We start from the raw sequence: 23,980 nt of genomic DNA on the forward strand, positions 1-23,980 counted from the left end.
ATTTTGTTTATCTGGGCGGAATTACTTACAGACAGCAATGTCCCAAATGGGCCAAATTTTAGATATCAGAATAAGTTTGATAGCCTTCTTGGTAATGGTATTTGTTTGAAATGGGTATCGTCCCAGTTGTAGAACTTAAGATATAAAAAATTCTACCAAATGTGCTTTCAATTACTTCATGTAGGAGTTCTTTTCATATAGAGAAAATGTGATAATTTATTAGTTCTTCATTAAGTAGATGTTAATTGTGTACCTACTATGTGCATGGTATGCAATTAATCAGATAGATGACCTTGCCCCTCAAGGATTTTAGAATATTGTAGGCAACATAAGATCTGCTTTTGCCCATATCAATTACCTTCTAGCAACACCAAATATACATGTGATGTTGTGATGTTAATTCTACTAATGCTTTACTAATGCAAATGCTTTACATGTTATAAATTTGGTGCAGTGGAAAAGTCACTTAGCATATGAAAGAACCTAATCAGATGCTCACCACCTTGACTTTGTTTTTAACTTAACATTGGACACTCTATACTTTTCACAAAGTATTGTCTTTGTGAATAAAATGTCTCCAAGGGAGTCACTCAGCATACATTAGGTTCAGCTGAAGCTCAAAGACAGGGAGTAGGAAAACTTTATAGTGAAAGAATGGGAATGCTTCAGGTATGCTGTGATTTGAGGCTGTTGGTATACAGAAGCTGAATATGGGCTTACCAGAAGCAGAGCACACTATGTGGTTGGTTTGGGGAACACATTTGGCTTTCTTTGATTGGTCCTTAATTGAAATTGGAGGCAAAATTAAGCTGGCAGTCATTGACCAAGTCTTGACCTATTGACCAAGTCTTGACCTTTCTGGGTGGAGGCTACAGAGGCTGTAGGTCAGAATTCTACTTTCATATATGGTCTAGTCATGGTTTGTGTATTCATTCAGTCTCTCATTGTCAAACATTATTATCACTCATGTTCAACACTTTTGTGAGTACCTACTATGTTCCAGGCAGTGCTTTAGGTACCAGCAAGAGACAATGACCAACACAGGAAAAAAACAAAAATCCCTGCCCTCGGAAAGATTATATCTTTTTTAATTTTTTAATTTAAATTCAAGTTAGTTAACATACAGTGTAGTATTGGTTTCAGGATAGAACCCAGTGATACATAAATTTCATATATGAATGCTCATCCCAACAACTTTCCTCCTTAAAGCCCATCACCCATTTAGCCCATCCCTCCACCCACTTCCCCCCAGCAACCCTCATTTTGTTCTCTGTATTTAAGAGTCCTTTATTGTTTCCCTCCCTCTCTGTTTTTATCTTACTTTTCCTACTAGTTTTAAATAGAACAGACAAACAAGGTTATACTGAGAAAGGTGACACTGAAAAATAGAGTTGAGAAAAAAAGAATTCCTGGAAAAAAGCATTCCAGGAAGAAGGAACAGTGAGTTTACAGATTCTGAGGCTATGATATGCTAATGTATTTTATGATAACATGAAGGCCATGTGGCCTGAATAAATAAGAGGGAATAGTAGAAGGAGATGTGATCAGGGAGGGAAATTAATATATATATATAACAGAAATAGAAATAAAATTTAAATTTTATAAATAAAATATATAGTTATATATAACTATGTAGAGTTAAAAACAAATATAAATAAAATATAAAATATAAAAATTTATATAATTACAAATCTATTATATATAAACACTAATTCTAAATACATTTGGTGAGAATAATTAGGCTGTTTTTATGCCTCAAGCATCCAATTTACCTCTATTTGTTTAGGTTAAAGAAAGAAAATTCTGATTCACTCACATAAGTAGATTAAATAACAGACTTTTTAAAAATAACATGTCTTACAACCTTAGTATTGGTTTCAACTGATTTGATTTTTGTCTCCTAAGTATTTAAGTTAGATAAGAAAGAAATAAAAATTTTAATAAATACTGAAACCAATATGATGTAATACTTATTTTCTTTTTTTCCTTTCTTTCTTTCCTTTTTTTTTTTTTTTTATTTGAGATCAGGAGGCATTTTATTGACCTGATGGATAGGATATTCATCTACTTGCTCCACTGCAGATACTCCACCTACCCTCCCATGTCCTTTCACACAAGTGTATGAAGGGGGCCCTCTGATGGCAAAGACATTTTCAGTGTTCCTCCAGGGACAGAACCAGGGACTTCCCTGAGTGTATTCTGAGACCTGGGCTCTGGCTTTCAGTGTTGTTTTGTATTTCTCTGTCATCTCCTTATGTAGGGGCACCAGGTCCAGGAAGGGGACCTGCCCTTCCACCTCACAGATGTAGGCCCCCAGGCAGTACTTTCAGGGGCCAGAGTCGGGTGAGAAAGCTGCTTTTCTGTTCCTCTTTATCAAGGGTTTCTTTGTTCTTCCCCAATATTTTTTGATATGCTCCATGATATCCTTATTACCCTTGGTCTTCACATCCGCGAGGACCTGCTACCCGGAATCCAGATAGAACTGCAGGAAGGGGGACAGTCTCATGTTCTTAAACACCATGATCTGCACTCAAGGGTTTTTGTACTGGATTTGAGATATGTTGAAAAACACAAATTTCCTGGCCTCCTCGCCCAGCTCCCCATACATCTTGTAGTTCACAGTCATGACCTTCACTGACTTTGAACACTATGCTACCTGGCTCAGGTACTGCAGGGTGCAGTGGATCAGGAAGCAGCCCTTCCTGGGCATGGCGCTGGAGGTGTCGAGCCGCGGATCTAGCAGCAAGGAGAGACCCAGAATTGCAGACGCAGCCGACCCAGCGGACCTCACACCGCTTTGCTTCACCGCTGGTTTCCACTTCCTGCACAGATGCAGAGGAGATGCCTCCGGTGGCAGGCAGCCACTACTAGTGAATTAAACATGTGCTGAGCAGATGTTTCTGTGCTTTGCTGAGCATTTAATTGAGTGTGGCTTAGATACTCTATAGTCATAGATTGGCTTATATAATTTACTTTCATAATTGTAGATCAGACATTTTTTAAAGACCAGTTCAGCTCTGTAAACTTCTTAATCAATGGCACACTTACAAAATTTTCATGTATCTTCTAGAAATGTCAGGAACTCTTTTATTCTCAGTTCTGCGTAAAAAATGTGGCAATTTGACAACCCAAGTAAATGGGAGAGGGGTCTCAACAAGAAGTCAACATTTGGTATATTACATATTGGACTGTGCGTTTTCCATTTATTGGTAAATTCATTAAGGCAAATAAAGACCACATTTAGGTCAACCATTTCTGGAATCTCTAAGCACTGTCAATCACAGTGAATTACTACTGAATTAGCATAGGTATTCATAGAAACTTTTATGGCTTTGATTTGGAATATATAAACCAATGAATAATTTAAGCTTAAATATCAACTTTTACCCGAATATAACACATAGAATAATAGAAAATATCAACTTTCACCTGAATACAACACATATAGTAATAGAAAATGGGGTTTACATTCAATTATCATTTTGAGGGTCCTCTACCTCCTAGGTCTAATTTTATAATCTGGGAAGAAAGTGACTCTCTTTATTAGGATACTGACATGTATTTCTACTGATATGTATATAGTAGACAATAAAATGACAGAATCTGTCAATCAAAGCTTGCAATGTGTTAATTTTGTTTCTTTCTGTTTCCTGCATCAATGTGATTTTATGTCATTGAAGATGTGTTTTAAAGTGTTTTTAAGGTATTTGCCACAGTACACTTTAGTTTATCAGTGATGAGCCATAATCTTCCATTTTTTTTTTCTAAATTATTTTGTTTGGTGTGTGTGTGTGTGTGTGTGTGTGTGTAAGAACACAACGCACCAGTCTTGCTTTTTTATGGATGTAGAAGGTGCACTAAACCATCATATTTAAATATGTTTTGCTAATTGGCCATCCCTTTCATTTATATAATAGTAAAGAAAGAACAATAAACAAGTCATTTTACTAACACAAGCATTTAATTTTCAATCAAGACACTAAAGTATGGTTTTAAAAGTACCCTTGAAATACAATCTCATTGCTTATTGAATAAACTATTATTAAAAGGAGATAGGCACTAATTAACTAAATAATGCTAGAAAGAAGCTGAATCCGGGCAATGGCAGTCAAAAAGAATTAACATGAAGTCAAAATGAAGAGATTTCAGATCCATTCAGACTTGTGTTTCATAGGCTTTGGAACTTTGGAAAATCAGTCATATCCTATTCAATAGTTTGATTGATTCTTTAGACAATAATTAAAAAGGAATATTATGTGGGGCACCTGGGTGGCACAGTCGGTTAAGCGCCGGACTTCAGCCAGGTCACGATCTCGCGGTCTTTGAGTTCGAGCCCCGCGTCGGGCTCTGGGCTGATGGCTCGGAGCCTGGAGCCTGTTTCTGATTCTGTGTCTCCCTCTCTGTCTGCCCCTCCCCCGTTCATGCTCTGTCTCTCTCTGTCCCAAAAATAAATAAACGTTGAAAAAAAAATTAAAAAGAAAAGGAATATTATGTAGCAGTTGTGTTAACACAATCATGTGATATTTACTGTAATTGAAATGGGTGGACTTTGTACTATATCCTCCCTAGAATCTGATTCATCTTTGAACACTATGACCACAAGACTAGAAATTGCTACCAGTTAGGAGTTTGAATGGAAACTATTTTTTTCCAGAGATATGACATCCACTCTTACCAACTGTACTTTTTCTCTAAGACCCATAACTATGCTTGAGAAGAAGTGAGATAAGTCAGAGAAAGACAACATTGTTTGAACTTACTTACATGTGGAATCTAAAAAGGGTGTATTAAAAAAAAAGAGTAGGGGCGCCTGGGTGGCGCAGTCGGTTAAGCGTCCGACTTCAGCCAGGTCTCGATCTCGCGGTCCGTGAGTTCGAGCCCCGCGTCAGGCTCTGGGCTGATGGCTCGGAGCCTGGAGCCTGTTTCCAATTCTGTGTCTCCCTCTCTCTCTGCCCCTCCCCCGTTCATGCTCTGTCTCTCTCTGTCCCAAAAATAAATAAACGTTGAAAAAAAATTTAAAAAAAAAAAGAGTAAAATGGTAGTTACCGGAGGCCAAGGGTGGGTGGGGGAATAGGAGAGATGTTTAAGAGTATAGACTTGCAACTAGTAAATAAGTCCTAGAGATCTAATGCATAGCATAGTGATTATAGACAACAATACTGTATTATGAATATCAAACTTAATAAGATACTTAGATTGTAATTATTATGGTCACAAAAAAGAAATGATAATTATGTGACATGATAGAGGTGTTAGCTAATGACAATAGTGGCAATCATATTACAATATATAAATGTATCAAATGAACATGTAGTACACTTTAAGCTTATACAATATTATGTATCAAATATAATTCAATTTTTAAAAGTGGATAAGCATACGTACATACTTACCAAATTTCAAAGAAATAGAATGCCTATGCATAGACATGGGCCTTCTGACATAAAAGTGTTATCAATGAGATTTTATGAGGAAATCATCTAATTTTAAAAATGTCTCTCTACAGTCACACATATGCATTAAACACCAATCCTAACATTTTTTAATAATAATTGAGTTGCCACCTTCTCTTTATATACTCAAGAATTTGGCCAACTTGATCTGGCCTTCTCCTATTAGATTTTACAATGTCACTTGGCCTTGGCCTCTTTTTATATATAGAAAATATTTTCAGGGACACGGCCTACATATAGAAAGAAACCAAGTGACAAGTGCAAATATATATATATATATATATATATATATATATATATATATATTCTACTGTCAAGACAGAAAGCAACACAAAAACATCAGTTTCCTATGACTATCACCTAACATAGGAAGTTCCAATTCTACTTGCATCAGCACTTATGTTACAACTATTTAATGGTCACCAATATTTTAGTGATTGGTTTTAATGAAGCCAAATGTTTTTTGAGGCCATACGTGAAGGGCAATATAGTTTAGTGGTTTTAGAACATGGAGTCTAAAGTCATTTAGCTTTAATTTATAGCTCGACTCTGCCACTTACAGACCATGTGACCCTGGGCAAGTTAAATAACTTTTCTATGTCCCACATTCCTTGTCTATGATAAGGTACTGATAATAGAATTCTTGTGAGAATTAAAGGAGTTAACATATGTGCAATGTTTAACACATAGCCTGACATATACTAAACACTACATATAAGTTTTAAATGTTAACATTGTTTTGCACATATTTTGAATATAGAACTTTCATAGTAATTGGTTCATTTTAAAAGTAAGACCTGTATCAAAGGTATTTTCAACATAGATCTTGAAAAGTCTGCAAAGATCACAAGTGGAGGCTCCTTCTTGCATTCAGGTAAGCGAAGATTTATTTCTGTTGATGTTTTGCTTAAAGTTCTTCAGTGGTATGGCCTTATGACCTGAGGAGGTAGAACCTGGGTTTCTCACTTCTCAATAAAGGGACTCCTTCTTACACACTACATGGAAAGTGGGTGTAATCTGGGTTGGCACTAAACTCCCATCTGGGAAACAATCCTGGAAATAGAAGGTATAGCCAGAGCAATAAAAATGACATATCTGTTGTTTTACTTTCATAGTCATTAGAGGTGAAAATTCAAGCATAAAAGTAAATTTTCTGCCACTACAACAGTTTCGGATTCTATTTTTTGTCATAAAACTAATTAGGAATGGCAAAGAGCTGAGCCAGGATTTTTAGAGGAGAGTGAAAAAGATAAAGTTTGGTTCTTTTTGTTACCTATAAATTTGAGAACATTCTCCATTCGAGAATTTGTCAAGCAACTGACAAATATATATTTCTTCTAAAGTTTTTAGGTTTTTCTCTTCCTATTTTTCCATTTTTATTGAGAAATGATTGACATATGTCACTGTATAAGTTTAAGGAATATAGCATGATGATTTGATTTACATATGTTGTGAACGATTACCACAATAGATTCAGCTAACCTCCATCTTCTCATATAGATACAATAAAAAGAAAAGAAACAAAAAAGAAAAAAGATAAAATGTATCCTTATGAGGAGAACTCATAGGAATTACTCCCTTAATTTTCTTATATATCATACAGCAGTGTTAGCTATAGTCATCATATTGTACATTCTATCCCTAGGGCTTATCTTGTAACTGCAAGTTTATATCTTTTGACCACCTTCCTCCAATATCCACCCCTCACATTCCATCTCTAGTGACTACAAGCCTGATCTCTTTTTTTATGAGTTTCATTTTTTTATATTCCACACATGAGATCATACAATATTTATTATCTTTCTCTGTCTGAATTATTTCACTTAACATAATGCCTTGGAAGTCTATCCATGTTGTTACAAATGATAGGATGTTTTAGTCTTTTAAGGCTGAATAATATTCCATTGTATATATATGCCATGACTTCTTTATCCTTTCATCCACTGATAGACACTTAGATTGTTTCAATGTCTTTGCTATTGTAAATAACGCTGCTGTGAATGTAGGGGTACGGCAATCTTTTCAAGTTAGTGTTTTCATTTCCTTAGGATGCCCAAAAGTGGAATTGCTGAATCATACGGTAGTTCTGTTTTTTATTTTTTCAGGATCTACTATACTATTTTCCATTTTACAATCTCACAAACAGTGCACAAGGATTCCTTTTTCTCCACATCTATGCTAGCATTTGTTATCTCTTGTCTTGATGATGACTATTCTAAAATGTGAGGTGATATTTCATTATGGTTTTTTTTGTGTGTTTCCCTAATGACTAGTACACATACCTGTTGCCTTTTCACATCTCTTGTTTGAATAAATGTCTATTTATGTCCTTTGCCCATTTTTTGATTGAGTTATTTGTTGTTTTTCCTTCTTTTTTCTTTCTGTTATTTCTTCTTTTTTCTGCTAATGTATGAGTTTTTTCTGAATTGTATGAGTTCTTTATATTCTCTGGACATTAACCATTTATCACATATATCACTTGAAAACATTTTTTCCCATTCCATAGGTTGTCTTTTCACTTTGTTGATATGTTTCTTTTGCTGTGCAGAAGCTTTTTAGTTTGATGTGGCCCCACTTGTTTATTTTTTATTTTGTTGCTTGTGCTTTAGGTGTCATATCCAAAAAAGCATTACCAAAACCTGTGTCAAAAAACTTTTTTCCTATGTTTTCTTCTAGGAGTTTCATGGTTTCAGGTACTACATTTAAGTCTTTAATCCATTTTCAGTTAATTTTTGTGAGCACTATAATATGTGGGCCGAGCTTCATTCTTTTACATATGAATATCCAGTTATCCCAGCACGATTTATTGAAAAGATTTTTTCCTCATAGAGTATTATTGGCTCTGTTGCCAAATGTTAGTTGGTTTACATGCTTGGGTTTAGTTCTCTGGGTTCTCAATTCTGTTTGATTGGTCTGTCTGTTTTTATGCCAGTGCCATACTATTTTGATGACTATAGGTTTACAGTATAGCTTGAAATCAGGAAATGTGGTGCCTCCTACTTCATTCTTTATGAGGATTTATTTGGGTATTTGGACACTTTTGTGGTTCCATATAAATTTTAAGAGTTTTTTAGGGGCTCCTGGGTGGCTCAGTCAGTTAAGCATCTGACTTCAGCCTAGGTCCTGATCTTGTAATTCGTGGGTTCAGGCCCTGCGTTGGGCTCTGTGCTGACAGCTCAGAGCCTGGAGCCTGCTTCATATCGTCTCTCCCTCTCTTTCTGTCCCTCTCCTGCTAGTACTCTGTCTCTCAAAAATAAATAAATGTTAAAAAATTTTAATTTTAAGAGTTTTTTCTGCATCTGTAAAATATGCCATTGGAATTTTGATAGGGATTAAGTTGAATCTTTGAATGGCTTTTGGTAGTATTGACATTTTGACAATATTAATTCTTCCAATCCAAGAAGTCAGGATACCTCTCCATTTGTGTATTTTTTATTTCTTTCATCAGTGTCTTGTGGCTTTCAAAGTAGAAATCTTTCATCTGCTTAGTTAAATGTATTCCTGAGCATTTTATTGTTTTTGATGCTATTGTAAAAGGTGTCAATTTATCTTTTTTAAAAAATTCATTGTAAGTGTATAGAAGCACTTCTAATTTTTGTATGTTAATTTTATATCCAGAAACTTTAATCAATTCATTTGTTAGATCCAATAGGTTTTGCTACATAAAAAATCATATAATCTGCAAATAGAGAACTCCTAGTACTATGTTGAATAAGGTGGTGATAATGAGCACCCGTATCTTATTCCTGATCTTAGAGGAAAAGCTTTCAACCCTTCATCATTGAGTATAATGTTAGGTATTGGCTTGGCATATATAGCCTTTTTTATGTTGAAATAGTTTCCTTTTATGCCTAATTTGATAAGAGGTTTTATCATGAATATCTTTTGAATTTTGTCAAATGCTTTTTCTATATCTGTTGACAAATATTTTAAACACTATATCTAAACCAAAGTGGTAAGCTCTACTGAAATAAACATCTTCCTTTTTAATATAGTTTCCTAATTCCCTAGTGCTTTCTAAAACCATTTTTTTCCATTAGCAGATGTGCAGTAGTGCTTAATGACATTAGGTTAAAAAAATATGTAACTAAGACCATGCCATAAAGCCTCTATAAAACACCAAGTTCTGGGCACCTGGGTGGCTCAGTCAGTTCCAGGTGTGACTTCGGCTCAGGTCATGATCTCACAGTTTGTGAGTTTGAGTCCCGCGTTGGGCTCTGAGCTGACAGCTCAGAGACTGGATCCTGTTTCGGGTTCTGTGTCTCCCTCTCTCTTTGCCCCTCCCCTGCCTGTGGTCTCTCTTCTCTCTCAAAAAAAACCCCACAAAGTTCAACATTGCAGAGGATAACCTTTACTCTTATGAAAATGGTACTTCAGGGAGGCTTTCTGAAATATACATCCTTTGAGATATATTTCACCAGACACTTTAATTGACTCTTTTACACTTAAAAGTCTGTTTTGAAGCAAAGGACCTCTCTTTGATAGGCATCTATTATTCCCATTTTTACTTTTGGTTTGACTATGCTACTCAGGGCAAATCCTAGAAAACATAACACAATAGGTAATTGTTCATCTTTATACTTTCACTCTCCTTCCTGAGTTCTATTGACTTTTTTTTTTGCACTCCTTCACTAAAGTATAATGATCCTGGCATGGAAAAAAAGGATAAAATATACCTAAATCAACTAAGCCTTACCAAATTATGTGTCATCTTACCTCAGAACATGTGCTATATGTAAATGTGGCATATGCTGGTGGTAATACTGAACTGAAGATCCAAGATTTTCAAGTGATAGCGTGTAGGGTATTATGATATAAATCTGATTAAATATGCCATTATTGTTAGATTAAGAAGTTTCCACAGCCATAATGAATTAGGATTTCAGGCATCTTTTGTAGAAAACCTTATATACTATCCTTATATAATATCCTGGCCATCATATTGTTTTATAAATAATAGTTGTTCTGTAGTGATTTATTATACATATATCAAATGGAATTATAATTTAGAAAAATGTGAAATAGATAGTGGAGAACTATAGGACTATAGGACTCGAATATTGGACTTAATCATTTCCATTTTACCAAAATTATAATTAAGACAAAGAATGTAGATAAGCTTATAAAATTTGTGGATGACATAGCTTGACAGAATACTAATATACAGCTAAGATTCAATAGAAAAATCTGACAGGCTAAAATGATAAATCAAAACTATAGTGATGGATTCTACTAGGTTGTAAAAATTAACTGCAAAAGTATAGGAGAATGATGAAATCCTTTAGGAGCTGCTTATGTAAAATATATGTTTATATTGACTCAGAGTGAATGCAGGAAGCATATATTGTTGCTTTGAAAATAGTAAGGGGCACCTGGGTGGCTCAGTCAGTTCAGCATCTGACTCTTGATTTTTGCATAGGTCATGATCTCATGGTTCATGAGTTCGAGCCCCACATTGGGCTCTAAGCAGAGCCTGCTTGGAATTCTCTCTCTTTCTCTCTCTGTCTCTCCCTCCCTCCCTCTAACTCTCTCTCTCTCTCTCTCTCTCTCTCTCTCTCAAAATAAATAGGTAAACAGAAAACAGAAAATAGTGAAGTATTAGTCTGCATTCACATAGTGGAAGGTCCACAATAAAAATAGTTCATCTTCTTTCACTGGTCAGACGACACAGTTAATGTTGGGGAGAAATGCCTTTTAAATTTTTTTACACTTTAATTCCAGTATAGCTAACATACAGTGTTATATTACTTTCACATATAAAATATAGTGATTCAACAATTCCATACATCACCCAGCGCTCATCATGACAATGTCTTTTAAAAGTGACATGGTTGGGAAGGAATTAAGATGGCAGAGAAGTAGTACTCTGGACTTTCCTCATCCCTCAATCACAGCTGTATTGAGGTCAAATTACTTGGAACACCCAGGAAATCTATCTGTGGAGCGGTAGAAGGATCTCCACAGTTGGAGGAAGACAACTTGGCAAGTGCAAAGTGTGAGACCACAGAGGGGAGGTAACCTTTTCTGTGGAGAGACCAAAGGGAGAGAAAAAGAGATGTGTTAAGATAGTGTGGCATCAAGTAAGCACAAGAGGAAAACTTATCTGGACCATGTACTGGGGATTAAGACTTACTGAGTGTCCTATTTCTTTTTTGCAAGCAGCATTTGGAGCTCAAACTCTGAGGTTTTGGAAGTGAGCAAATTTCTCCAGAGCAGAGCTGTGCATGTGCTCCTGGGGAGGAGGGAGCTGGTTCCAGAGTGCATAGCATGGTGTAGAGATCTTTGAGGTGCACTGGAAGAGAATAGTCCCCTTCCTGGAGTGTTTTTGGAAGAGGGTTTATTGCCTCCCCAAGGACAAAAGACCCTGCAGATGCCAGCCAAAGGCCTTTCATCAGCAGGGTGGATAGGCTGTACTCCAGAGGAAGGGAGCAGTCCATGTTATGCTGGGTCCTTTAAGACTTTGGGTTTGGAATACCAACTGTGTGCCAAAGAAAAAAAATGCTCAAGAGTTGTGGTGCAAGGAAAGCTGACTGCCCTCCCTATTCTGTGAGAGCTGCCTAAACAGGGGGGTGTTGAGATCTCCAGTTTGGGGAAGAGAGATTGGGGAGGTGGCATTTTCCCACCAAACACCAACATGGTGGGATCCCAGAGAGCAATACAGCAACCTCCAGTGGAGGAAGGACCCGTTTACACCAAACTCTGCCCCTCTGTGCCTGGCAACTGCTTATTAACTGGAGAAATACTGACTCTGAGCCAATGCAGCTGGCCTGTCCTCCAGATCAGCACAGCCAGCACCCACAGGACAACAGACAATTGTTTTTTTTTTTTTTAATTTTTTTGTTCTTTTGGAATCAGACTGATAGTTTCATATTTGTTTTTTGTCATTTCTTTTTCTTTCTTTTTTTTAAATCATGTTTTATTATTCTTTACCCTTCTTTTTTCTTCTGCCTTTTTTTTCTTTTTTCTTTTCCTTTCTTTTTCCTTGGAATATTCTTTATAATTGTTTGATTCTCTGTTTTATTTTTTGTTGTTCCCTTTCCATTTCTCTTTTTATAGGATCAGGCTTCCCCACCTTATTTTTCAGGGTTACTTCAACAAACAAATCAAAGCACACCTAATTAAAAGTCCAAGCACTCCAGCACTGCAAGCAATGAGGAGCTCTGCAGAGGAGTAACCAGTGGGAAAGAGCAGCTAAAATGCAAAGCAGACACCAGAAACACTTCCTGGAGTGCCAGGGCTTGGACAGTGTAACACCCCTTTTTAATACAGAAGTATTCTCAGGTGCAGGAAACATAAGCTTTTAGAACACACAAAAGACAGAAACTTAGCCAAAATAACAAGACAGAGGAAATCTCCCCAAAAGAAAGGTCAAGATGAAATTACAGCCAGGGACTTGCTCAAAGCATATTTAAGCAATATATCTGAATAAGAATTTATAACAACAGTCATAAGAATACTATCTGGGCTTGAAAAAAGCATAGAAGACATCAGAGAAACCATTGCTGCAGAGATCAAACACCTAAGAAGTAGTCATGATGAATTTAAAAATGATATAACTGAGATGCAAAATAAACTGGATACAGTGATAGAGAGGACAGAGGAAACAGAGGAAAAAATACGTGAAATAGAAGATAAAATGATGGAAAATAATGAAGCTGAAAAAAATAATGAAAGGAAATTACTAGATCGTGAGGGGGTCTTAGATAACTAAGTTATTCTATGAAACGAAACAATATCTATATCATAGGTGTCTTAGAAGAAAAGCAAGAAAAAGGGGCAGAGGGTTTGTTTGAACAAATTAAAGGTGAGAACTTGCCTAATCTGGGGAAGGAAACAGGCATCCAAGCCCAAAAGGCACAGAGAACTCCCTTCAAAATCAACATGAACAGGTCACCACAACATGTCATAGTGAAACTGGCAAAATACAAAGGTAAAGAGAATTCTGAAAGCAGCTAGGAAAAAAAGGCCCTTAACCTACAAGGGTAGATACATAAGTTTAGTAGCAGATAAATCCCCTGAAACTTGGCTGTCCAGAAGGGAGTGGCAGGAAATATTCAATTTGCTGAATAAGAAAAAGATGCAACCAAGAATCCTTTACCTAGCAAGGCTGTCATTCAGAATAGAAGGAGATATAATGAGTTTCCCAGAGAAACATAAACCAAAGGAGTTCATGACCACTAAATCAGCCCTGCAAAAAAATGTTAAGGGAGTCTCTCTGACTGGAGAAAAAAAAAGACCAAAGCAGCAAAGGCTACAAAGGACCAGCGAACATCACCAGAAACTCCAACTCTACAGGTAACACAATGGCACTAAATTCATACCTTTCAATAATCACTCTGAGTGTAAATGGATGAAATGTTCCAGTCAAAAGACACAGCGTATCAGAATGGATTAAAAAAAAAACCCCACCAAGATCCATCTATATACTGACTACAAGGGATGCATTTTAGACTTAAAGAAACCTACAGACTGAAAGTGAGGGGATGGAGAACCACCCACCATGCTAACGGAGGTCAAGAGAAAGCTGGAGTAGCCATAATTATGTCAGACAAACTAGATTTTAAAACAAAGACTGTAACAAGAGATGAAGAAGGGCATTATATCATAGTTAAGGGGTCTATCCATCAAGAAGATGTAACAATTATAAATATATATACCCTCAATTGAAAGCACCCAAATATATAAATCAACTAATCACAAACATAAATAAACTAATTGATAATAATACCATAATAGTGGGAAACTTTAATATCCCACTTAAAGCAATGGACAGATAAGCAAAGCAGAAAACCAACAAGGAAACAATGGCTTTGAATGACACACTGGACTGGATGGACTTAACAGATATATTCAGAACATTTAATCCTAAAGAAGCAGTATACATATTCTTCTCGGGTGCACATGAAACATTCTCCAGAATAAACCACATTCTGAGTCACAAATCAGGCCTCAACATGTACAAAATCATTAAAATCATGCTATGCATATATTCAGACCAGAACACTATGAAACTTGAAATCAACCACAAGAAAAAATTTGGAAATCCCTCAAATACATGGAGGTTAAAAACATCCTACTAAAGAATGAATGGGTTAACCAGGAAATTAAAGAGGAAATTAAAAAAAATACATGGAAACAAATGAAAATGAAAATATGACAGTACAAACCCTTTAGGATGCAGCAAAGGCAGTCCTAACAGGAAAGTACATTGCAATTCAGGCTTATATCAAGAAGCAAGAAATCCAAATTCACAACCTAACCTTATACTTAAAGGAGCTAGGAAAGGAAGAGCAAATAAAGCCCATACCTAGGAGAAGAAGAGAAATAATAAAGATTAGAACAGAAATAAACAATATAGAAACAAACAAAAATAGAACAGATAAATGAAACTAAAAGCTGGTTTTCTGAAATAATAAACAAAATTAATAATCCCCTAGCCAGACTTGTCAAAAAGAAAAGAGAGAGGACCCAAATAGATAAAAACACAAATAAAGAGGAGAGATCACAACCTACACCACTAAAATACAAACAATTACAAGGGAATACTATGAAAAATTATATGCCAACAAACTGGATAATCTGGAAGAAAAGGACAAATTCCTAGAAACTCACATACAACAAAATTGAAACAGGAATAAATAGAAAATTTGAAAAAGCTGATAACCAGCAAAGAAATTGAATCAGTTGCAAAAATCTCTCAACAAATGAGTCCTGGGCCAGATTGCTTCCCAGGGGAATTCTAGCAGCCACTTAAAGAAGAGTTAATACCTTTTCTTCTCAAACTGTTCCAAAAAATAGAAATGGAAGGAAATCTTCCAAGCTCATTCTATGAACCCAGCCTTCCAAGCTCATTCTATGAACCCAGCACTACCTTGATTCCAAAACCAACGTCCCTACTTAAAAAGAGAATTATAAGTAAGATCAATGATGAATCTGGATGCAAAAATTCTCAACAAGATACTAGCAAATCAAATTCAACAGTACTTTAAAAGAATTATTCATCATGATCAAGTGGGATTTATTTCTCAGATGCAGAGTTGGTTCAATATTAGCAAATCAATCTATGTGATACACCACATTAATACAAGAAAGGATAAGAACTACATGATCCTGTGAATAGATGCAGAAAAAGCATTTGACAAAATACAGCATCCTTTCTTGATAAAAACCCATAAGAAAGTAGGCATATAAAGAACACACATTGGCATCATAAAAGCCATATATGAAAGACCCACAGCTAATATCATCCTCAATAGGGAATAGCTGAGAGCTTTCTCCCTAAGATCGGGAACACACAAGGATGTCAACTGTCACCACTGGTGCTCAACATAGTATTGGAATTCCTAGACTCAGAAATCAAACAAAAGACATACAAATTGGCAAAGAAGAAGTCAAACTTTCACTTTTTTGCAGATGATGTCATACTCTACATGGGAAACCCAAACAAATTCAGCAAAGTCGCAGGGTATAAAATCAACGTACAGAAATCGGTTGTATTTCTATACACCATTAATTAATCATCAGAAAGAGAAATCAAGTAATTGAACCTATTTATAATTGTACCCAAAACCATAAGATATCTAGGAATGAACCTAACTAAAGAGGTAAAAGATCTGTATCCTGAAAACTATAAAAACTTTGTAAAAGAAATTGAAGAGCACAAAGAAATGGAAAAACATTCCATGCTTATGGATTGGAAGAGCAAATACTGTTAAAATGTCTGCACTATCCAAAGTAATCTACACATTTAATGCAATGCTTATCAAAATACTACCAGCATTCTTCACAGAGCTAGAATAAACAATCCTAAAATTTGTATGGAACCAGAAAAGACCCTAAATAGCCAAAATAATATTGAAAAAGAAAACCAGAGCTGGAGGCATCACAAACACAGACTTTAAGCTGTATCACAAAGCTGTTGTCATCTAGACAGTATGGTTCTGGCACAGAAACAGATACATAGATCAATGGAACAGGATAAAGAACCCAGAAATGGACCCACAAATGTATGGCCAACTAATCCTCGACAAAGCAGGGAAGAATATACAATGGAATAAAGACAGTCTCTTCAGCAAAGAGTGCTGGGAAAACTGGGCAACGACATGGAGAAGAATGAAACTGGACCTTCTTCTTACACCATACACAAAAATGAAGTCATAATGGATGAAAGGCCAAAATGTGAGACAGGAAATTATCAAAATTCTAGAGGAGAAAACCGTCAACAACCTCTTTGACCTCGGCCACAGCAAATTCTCACTATACATGTCTCTAGAGGCAAGGGAAAGAAAAGAAAAAATGAACTACTGGGACCTCATCAAGATAAAATGCTTCTGCATAGCAAAGGAAACAGTTAACAAAACTAAAAGGCAACCAATGGAATTGGAGAAGATATTTGCAAATGACATATCAGATAAAGGGTTAATATCCAAAATGTATAAAGAACTTATCAAACTCAACACCCAAAACACAAATAATCCAGTGAAGAAATGGCAAAAGACATGAATAGACACTTCTCCAAAGAAGACATCTAGGTGGCCAACTGACACATGAAACAATGCCCCACATCACTCATCATCAGGGAAATACAAATCAAAACCACAATGAGATACCACCTTACACCTGTCAGAATGGCTAACATTAACAACTCAGGCAACAACAGATGTTGGCGAGGATGCGGAGAAAGAGGATCTCTTTTGCATTCCTGGTGGGAATGCAAACTGGTGCAGCCACTCTGGGAAACAGTGTGGAGGTTCCTCAAAAACTTAAAAATAGATCTACCCTATGACCCAGCAATAGCACTGCTAGGAATTTGCCCAAGGGATATAGGAGTGCTGATGCGTAGGGGCACTTGTACCCCAATGTTTATAGCAGCACTTTCAACAATAGCCAAATTATGAAAAGAGCCTAAATGTTCATCAACTGATGAATGGATAAAGAGGTTGTGGTTTATATATACAATGGAATACGACATGGCAAGGAGAAAGAATGAAATATGGCCTTTTGTAGCAATGTGGATGGAACTGAAGAGTGTTATGCTCAGTGAAATAAGTCATACAGAGAAAGATAGATACCATATGTTTTCACTCTTATGTGGATCCTGAGAAACTTAACAGAGGACCATGGGGGAGAAGAAGGGGAAAAAAAGTTACAGAGAGGGAAGGAGGAAAACCATAAGAGACTCTTAAAAACTGATAATAAACTGAGGGTTGATGGGGTATGGGGAGGGAAGGGAAAGTGGGTGATGGGCATTGAGGAGGGCACCTGTTGGGATGAGCACTGGATGTTGTATGGAAACCAATTTGACAATACATTTCATATTAAAAAATAAAAAAAGAACATTGAATGGAATTTATAATGAGCTATTAATGCAAAAATGATATGTAGGATACAAGGTGTTGATATTCTTATCAGTTGTATAGGAAAAGAATAACTCTTTTGGTACTGTTGAGATTCATTACAGAGGTTTTTGGTTTGATTCATTGCATCATTCTTTATAGTCTACTGATTCTTTGGATTTACATAGTGTTTTCTTGTATGGAAAGCAAATCACAATAATAATTTTAATTCATATCTCCTCATAACTACACCATAAATTAGGAAGGACAATTTTTTATTGTAAGATTTGAAAGAGAGAGGAACTGAGAAACAGAGAATGATTTTTTTTTCAGGGACACATAGCTATGTGTCATCAGAGGTAGGACAAAAAGCCAGATCTGTTTATTCGAATCTTGTATTTTTTTAAAAAACAAACCAATGTGCCAACATGGTTCTGTTTTCTTAAAGATCACTTATAATCTTTTTTTAAATTATTAAATAAGTTTTTTATTACAATGAATATTTTAACCTGTTTTCAAGGAGTATCTAGCAATCACGTTGAGGGCTAAAATCTGGAAATTCAATATTAAGGAAATTACATATTTTCTTAATGACAAATATTTCAGCTATAGAAAGAGTGAGATACTAGGGAAAAGAAAGATGAATAAGCCTTTCCTTTTTATAAGCATTTCTATAATATCTTATTATACAACTCAGTAAATAACTACTTTTATGAAGTTACAATTATCCTTTGCACTTAATGACCATTTGAGATTATATATTGTAGTTGTAAAATTCTAGGTTTACTTTCAATTCAAAAAAAAGAAGGAATCAATGCTACATTTTCCTTACCAATTAAGAAGAGAGGAGTCATTTTTCAAAGTATATAAAGACATAGCATGCATATTTTATAGAACATAAAGGAGATACTTTTTCTGTCTGTGGAGATTCTTTCCTAATCAACAAAGGCCAGGTACATTTTTGACACTTTTCAAAAAAGGAAACTACCCACAGCAACATTATTTCCACCAGAAGATTCCGATTTATTCAATTGGAACTTTCTGTACTTTCTGCTCAAAATGATTTTGGAACAATGGGAAGCCGCTTATCAGGCATTTTTTCTCTTTCATGCTATGCCATTGATTCCAAATGCTAATGTCTTAGCTCCAGCCAGGACTAAAATTGACACGAGTGGTTTCATCCTTTTCTCTTCCCATGGGAATATCATTGCAGGACTCTTCTAATTCTATATAAAGTTACACGTGGAGCTTCAGGAAGTGCTCACAAGTGATTAAAGTGAAAACCTGCTGTTATTCCTTAGGAGGTACCTGCCCTACTTTCTAGGAAAATCTAAAATTAATTTTTAATCAGTGGGTCTGAAAAAGAGATTTTGGTGTACTTAGTGCCCCAAGAAAAAATAGATATAAATTGTCTTGGAAGATAATCACTAATGAAAATAATGAGAACAACATAATAATACAAAATAAAACAATAACAACAAAATAGTAGAAATCATGTTATCAGTCTCCAGAACCACATTTAAGAAATATTTCTCATTTATATTGCACCTATCAGGTCAATGCCTCCCTAGGAGCCTTATGGAGAAAAACAATTTAACAACTAAAGTAAAAAGTCTTCAGAAGTGTGATTATATTACCCCTTTCAGAACTCTGACTTTCTCCTAATTCTCCTGCCAGAGAAAAATAATGGAAATCATTTTTCCCCTTAAAACACAAACATATTTTGCAACGAGCTTTGAATATTATAATCGATGGCAGCAAAGGGGTAGTATAAAATCGTCAGTTTCTCCCCTACACAGGGAGTAAGACTTTGAACCTAGCAAAGCCAAGTTGATATTTAACCATCTTGTTCTTTTTACATGAAAAAAGTATTGTGTTTTTACATATAGTTAACAATTTTTCATGAACAATAAAATTTCATTGATTTCTGACTCTATGTTAGCCTTCAGAACACAAAATAAGATGCCTGCCCTAAAGGCATACAGGGCAAGCAAACACACATTACAAAAGAGCATAAATGCTATGATAGGGAGTAGCACAGGACACCAAAAAAACATTGAGGAGGTTTTGTAATTCCCATTGGGGAAGGGAGAGGGAGAGGTCATATTTTTAAAAGTTTAGATAGATTTTAAGTTGAGGACTTGGCTCACAATGGTTAGGGATAATCCCAGTATCACCCTTACACCTAGACAAAAGGAACCCTCTGCCCCAGATTCAGGACCCTGCCCTAGCCCTACTGTAGCTGCAGCTCTTCCCATGGGGTGAGTGGGTTGCAGAACCTACAGAACCAACTGTGTGTTTACTTGGAATATGTACCATGTCCTTCTAGGCTGCTCAAGTTACTCAAGACCCTAGAATTCGTTGCTTAAATGGTACTCAGTCTACTTCCATAGTCTAATCAGGCCTCTTGACTATGGCATGTATGGATAAAACTTTGTTTTACAGGCTAGAGTATCCACATTCATACACACATATGAAAATAAATAAAATAAGTGAGAACAAACAGAGCCCATTTATTCACAACTTGCTTTAGCAGAGGAGTCAGTTACCTTCACTTCTGTTTGCAATGACTCAAAGGTAAGCAGAGGAGTGGTAAAACTTTATAGTGAAAAAAGGGAAGGTTTCTAGTGTGGTCTGATGGGAGGTTGTTGGCATGAGGAAGTTTTTCTATGTGTTAATTAGAATCAGGGCATCCTAAATGATTGGTTTGGGCAGCATATTTTGCTTTCTCTAATTTGTTCTATATAAAAAGTGGGAGCGGGTAAAACTTAAGGAAACTGGCAGTTATTAATCAAGTACTAACCATTTGAGGCTGATTGTTGCAGAGGTTATGGTTTGGTTTCCCAGGTTGGTTGCTGCAAAGGCTGTGGATTAGTGTCCTATTGTCATGTATATTCTGGCCATTTCCATATACTGTATATATTTAGTCTCTCACACATGAAGTCCCTCAACTGCTGAATATAGTTGGTAGTGGGAAGATGAACTTGAAAACTTCTCACTCACACTACTGCATTATTGTATGGAATTCCAGGGAGTCCAGAAATTCTTATTTAAGCCTGTCCTTCCAGATCTTTATGGAGGTATATTAACACAAGACAGTAGGTAAAATTTTATTTAAAATTTGATATTTCAGTGTCTTGCTTTGTACATTTTAAATATCTATGCATACGTTATATGAGCTTCCGTGTGTACTTTGGCTTTGGGCCTCACAAGCAATAGGGGCAGGCTAGGCAAATGCACTAGATGCCTCAATTACATTGGCTCCTTCCACTGGTTTCTGACTTATGTGGATTCTGGCATGTGGTGCAACCTACAGAATATAATGCTAAAGATAGGGCCAAAGATTCTGGCCTAAAAAAAATATATTTTTAGGTATAGTTTTCCAGCAATTGAATAATATAGCATAGCCGTGGAGAGCTGGGAAACCACAGCTATAAAGTATCCATGCAGTTAGGAACAAAATTGACACCATTATTATTAAATTCATTGTTCCAACATTCTGGATGCATTTATTTTATTAATTTAGTTTTATTAGCATATCAGATTAATTATATAAAACAGGGTATCAGATTAATTATATCACTTTCTTTTCTGAAAAGTCCCTGCTCACTTCCCTATGCTTCCAAAACTAAGTCAAGGCTTATTAGCTATTTGCATGTTATCATCCTGCTTGAGAAAGCCCTGTAATTAGGAATTATTGCCTTGACCCTCACTGCACACATGCTGTTGTTCACTTGTGTGACTGTTTTGTCATATTTATATCAGTTCTGTCTGACCTTGATGATCAATCATTGTCCTCCAACACAGCTAGCTAATTTGTGGTTGGTATTCACTGCTTTGAACAAATTGGCAAGCTGGAATTGATTGCTTTGTTATTAATTTATCTAGTTTACAACATAAAGGTATACAATTTAGGATTAAAACCTTAGTGCAAAACTTAGGCCCTGTAAATATAATCTAACCCCATGTATTCTAAAACCCAGTTCTGTTACCTGACTCTCCATAACTCATTAATTATGGAAATATCAAATTAATGTATTTTTAGCATATTGCTCAAAGGTGTGTACACTCTAAATCAAGTTATGTGTATTAATGCCCTGTCAGTGATGTGAGACACTGAGATATAGGCATAAAAATTGAGAGACTAAACATATAACTCTAGAGAAAGCTTCAAATTATTCTGGATTCACCTAAAAAGGTTTCTACCTTTAAGACCTTTTCCCCAAAATTCCAAATTTGTACTTGCTGGAATGGAAACAAGATGAACAGGAATCTCTTCTTATTTAGGTTTGTTTTTACAAATAATCATAATAATGGAATTAGTGTATATAATACATAAAAAGTTGCCTATCAGGCAGTGTAGAAGTGAGTTTTCCTTCTAAGAAATGGAAAATAATCCTGAAGGCAAGTAGAATGCAGACAACAGAAAAACCCCAGATTTGGGAAGTTGTCAGCCATTATTTCTCCAAATATTTTCTTTGCATTAACCTCTTTCTCACCTCCTTCAGGAAATTCAATGGTGCAAGTGTTAGATATTTTGTTATGCCTCCACAGGTTCCTGAGTCTCTATTTTTTCATTCATTATCTCTCAGTTTTTTCAGATTTTTATTGATTTGTCTTCAGGTTCACTGATTTCAGCCTTGCATCTCCATTCTGCCATACAGGCCATACAGTTAATTTTTTATTACAGACGTTGTATTTTTCAGTTCTATTATTTATATTTGGCTATTTTTAAAATAATTTCTGTATGTCGACTGAAAACTTCTATTTCTAATTATTTCAATAGTGTCATGTTTATCTCATGAAATATAGCTAAAATAGCTGTTTTAAAATATTTTGTAATTCCAATATCTTGGTCGTCTTGTGATTTGCATTTAGATTTCACCTAAAGAATTGGTTTTGCTTTCCCGGTTCTTTGTATGTTGAGTAATTTTGGACTGTATCTTGAACATTTTGAAAATTATGTTGTGACACTCTGGGTTATGTTAATATCCTTTAGAGAATGTTGGGTTTTGTTTTTTTGTTTGTTTTAGGAAAGAGTCAATCCAGTTAGAGATTAAGTTTCTCTCTCTTGACTTCAGTGGGTGGTAGCTTTAATATCAATTCAGTGTATAAGCATTTGCCATATTCTTTGGGCCAGCCTCTCACATGAACCACTCGAGGGGTCATATGAGATTTGGGTGGTAGTTAATATTGTACTTTGGTTATCAATGTCTTTCCTTTATTTATTTGGGGTTTTTTTTCTACATATGCACAACTTGGGAATGAGTTTGGGACATGTATCAGTTCATGTACAAAATTAGAGAAACCCTCTAGCCATCTTTCCCTTTCCCAAGATTTTCCTCATACTTTCCAGTTTCCAGAGGATCAGTTTTTTGCTCTCTGGCTAGAATTCTGAGACTTCTCTGACACATTTATCCCCTTGTCCAGCCATACATTTTTGCAACACTAAGCCTGAACTTGAAGTGAGGAAAACAAAGACAACATTCTTTCCAAGTTTCTCTAGCCAAAGGAATGGGTTTTCTCTTTAGAGTCTTAGGGGGCCCATGTGCCACCACTGCAGTTTGATTGTAGCTGCCTCAGAAATACTAAGAGAGATAAAATAAAAAGAAGGGAATTCCCACACACACTGCAGTTTACAAAGGCCTATTTCCTGGTCCTCTTTAGAAGGATAGAGTTTCTCTCATACTTTTTGCTATCTATGGTTGATACATGTTCTGTTCCACAGCTGGGAGACAGGAAAATATTCAAGAAACACATCATAGCTGAAACATCACTCTTCTTTTGACCCTTCTCTTGACCTGATATATATTTTTGTTTTTACTTATCAGAGTACACATGTGGTTTTCTGCATTTTTTTCCAGTTTTCAGTTGTTATCAATGGGAAAAATAGGATGTAGTGGGTTTATTTAATCTTGACCAAAACTGGAAGTTGTAGGTTTATTTTAATATATTAATCTCAAGGAATATATCCCAAATTCCTACTATGATGGAGTTTCTCATAAAAATTACCTATAGCATTGCTAGTATTCATATAATTTTTTCAGTTTTTATTTAAATTCCAGTTAACATATAAGTGTAATATTAGTTTCAGGTGTATACCTGAATATAGTAATTCAACACTTCCATATAACACCCAGTGCTCATCACAACAACTTCACTCCTTAATCACCATCACCTATTTAACCCATT

General features: G+C 35.7%; 1 pseudogene; it reads right to left on the reverse strand.

Annotated features, from left to right (window-relative positions):
- Positions 1-2,014: 2,014 nt before the first annotated feature.
- LOC122477141 lies at positions 2,015-2,710 on the reverse strand (annotated as a pseudogene).
- Between the last annotated feature and the right edge of the window lie 21,270 nt (positions 2,711-23,980).

The sequence above is a fragment of the Prionailurus bengalensis genome, chromosome X, assembly GCF_016509475.1.
Source record: "Prionailurus bengalensis isolate Pbe53 chromosome X, Fcat_Pben_1.1_paternal_pri, whole genome shotgun sequence".
In the NCBI taxonomy this organism is placed as follows: domain Eukaryota; kingdom Metazoa; phylum Chordata; class Mammalia; order Carnivora; family Felidae; genus Prionailurus; species Prionailurus bengalensis.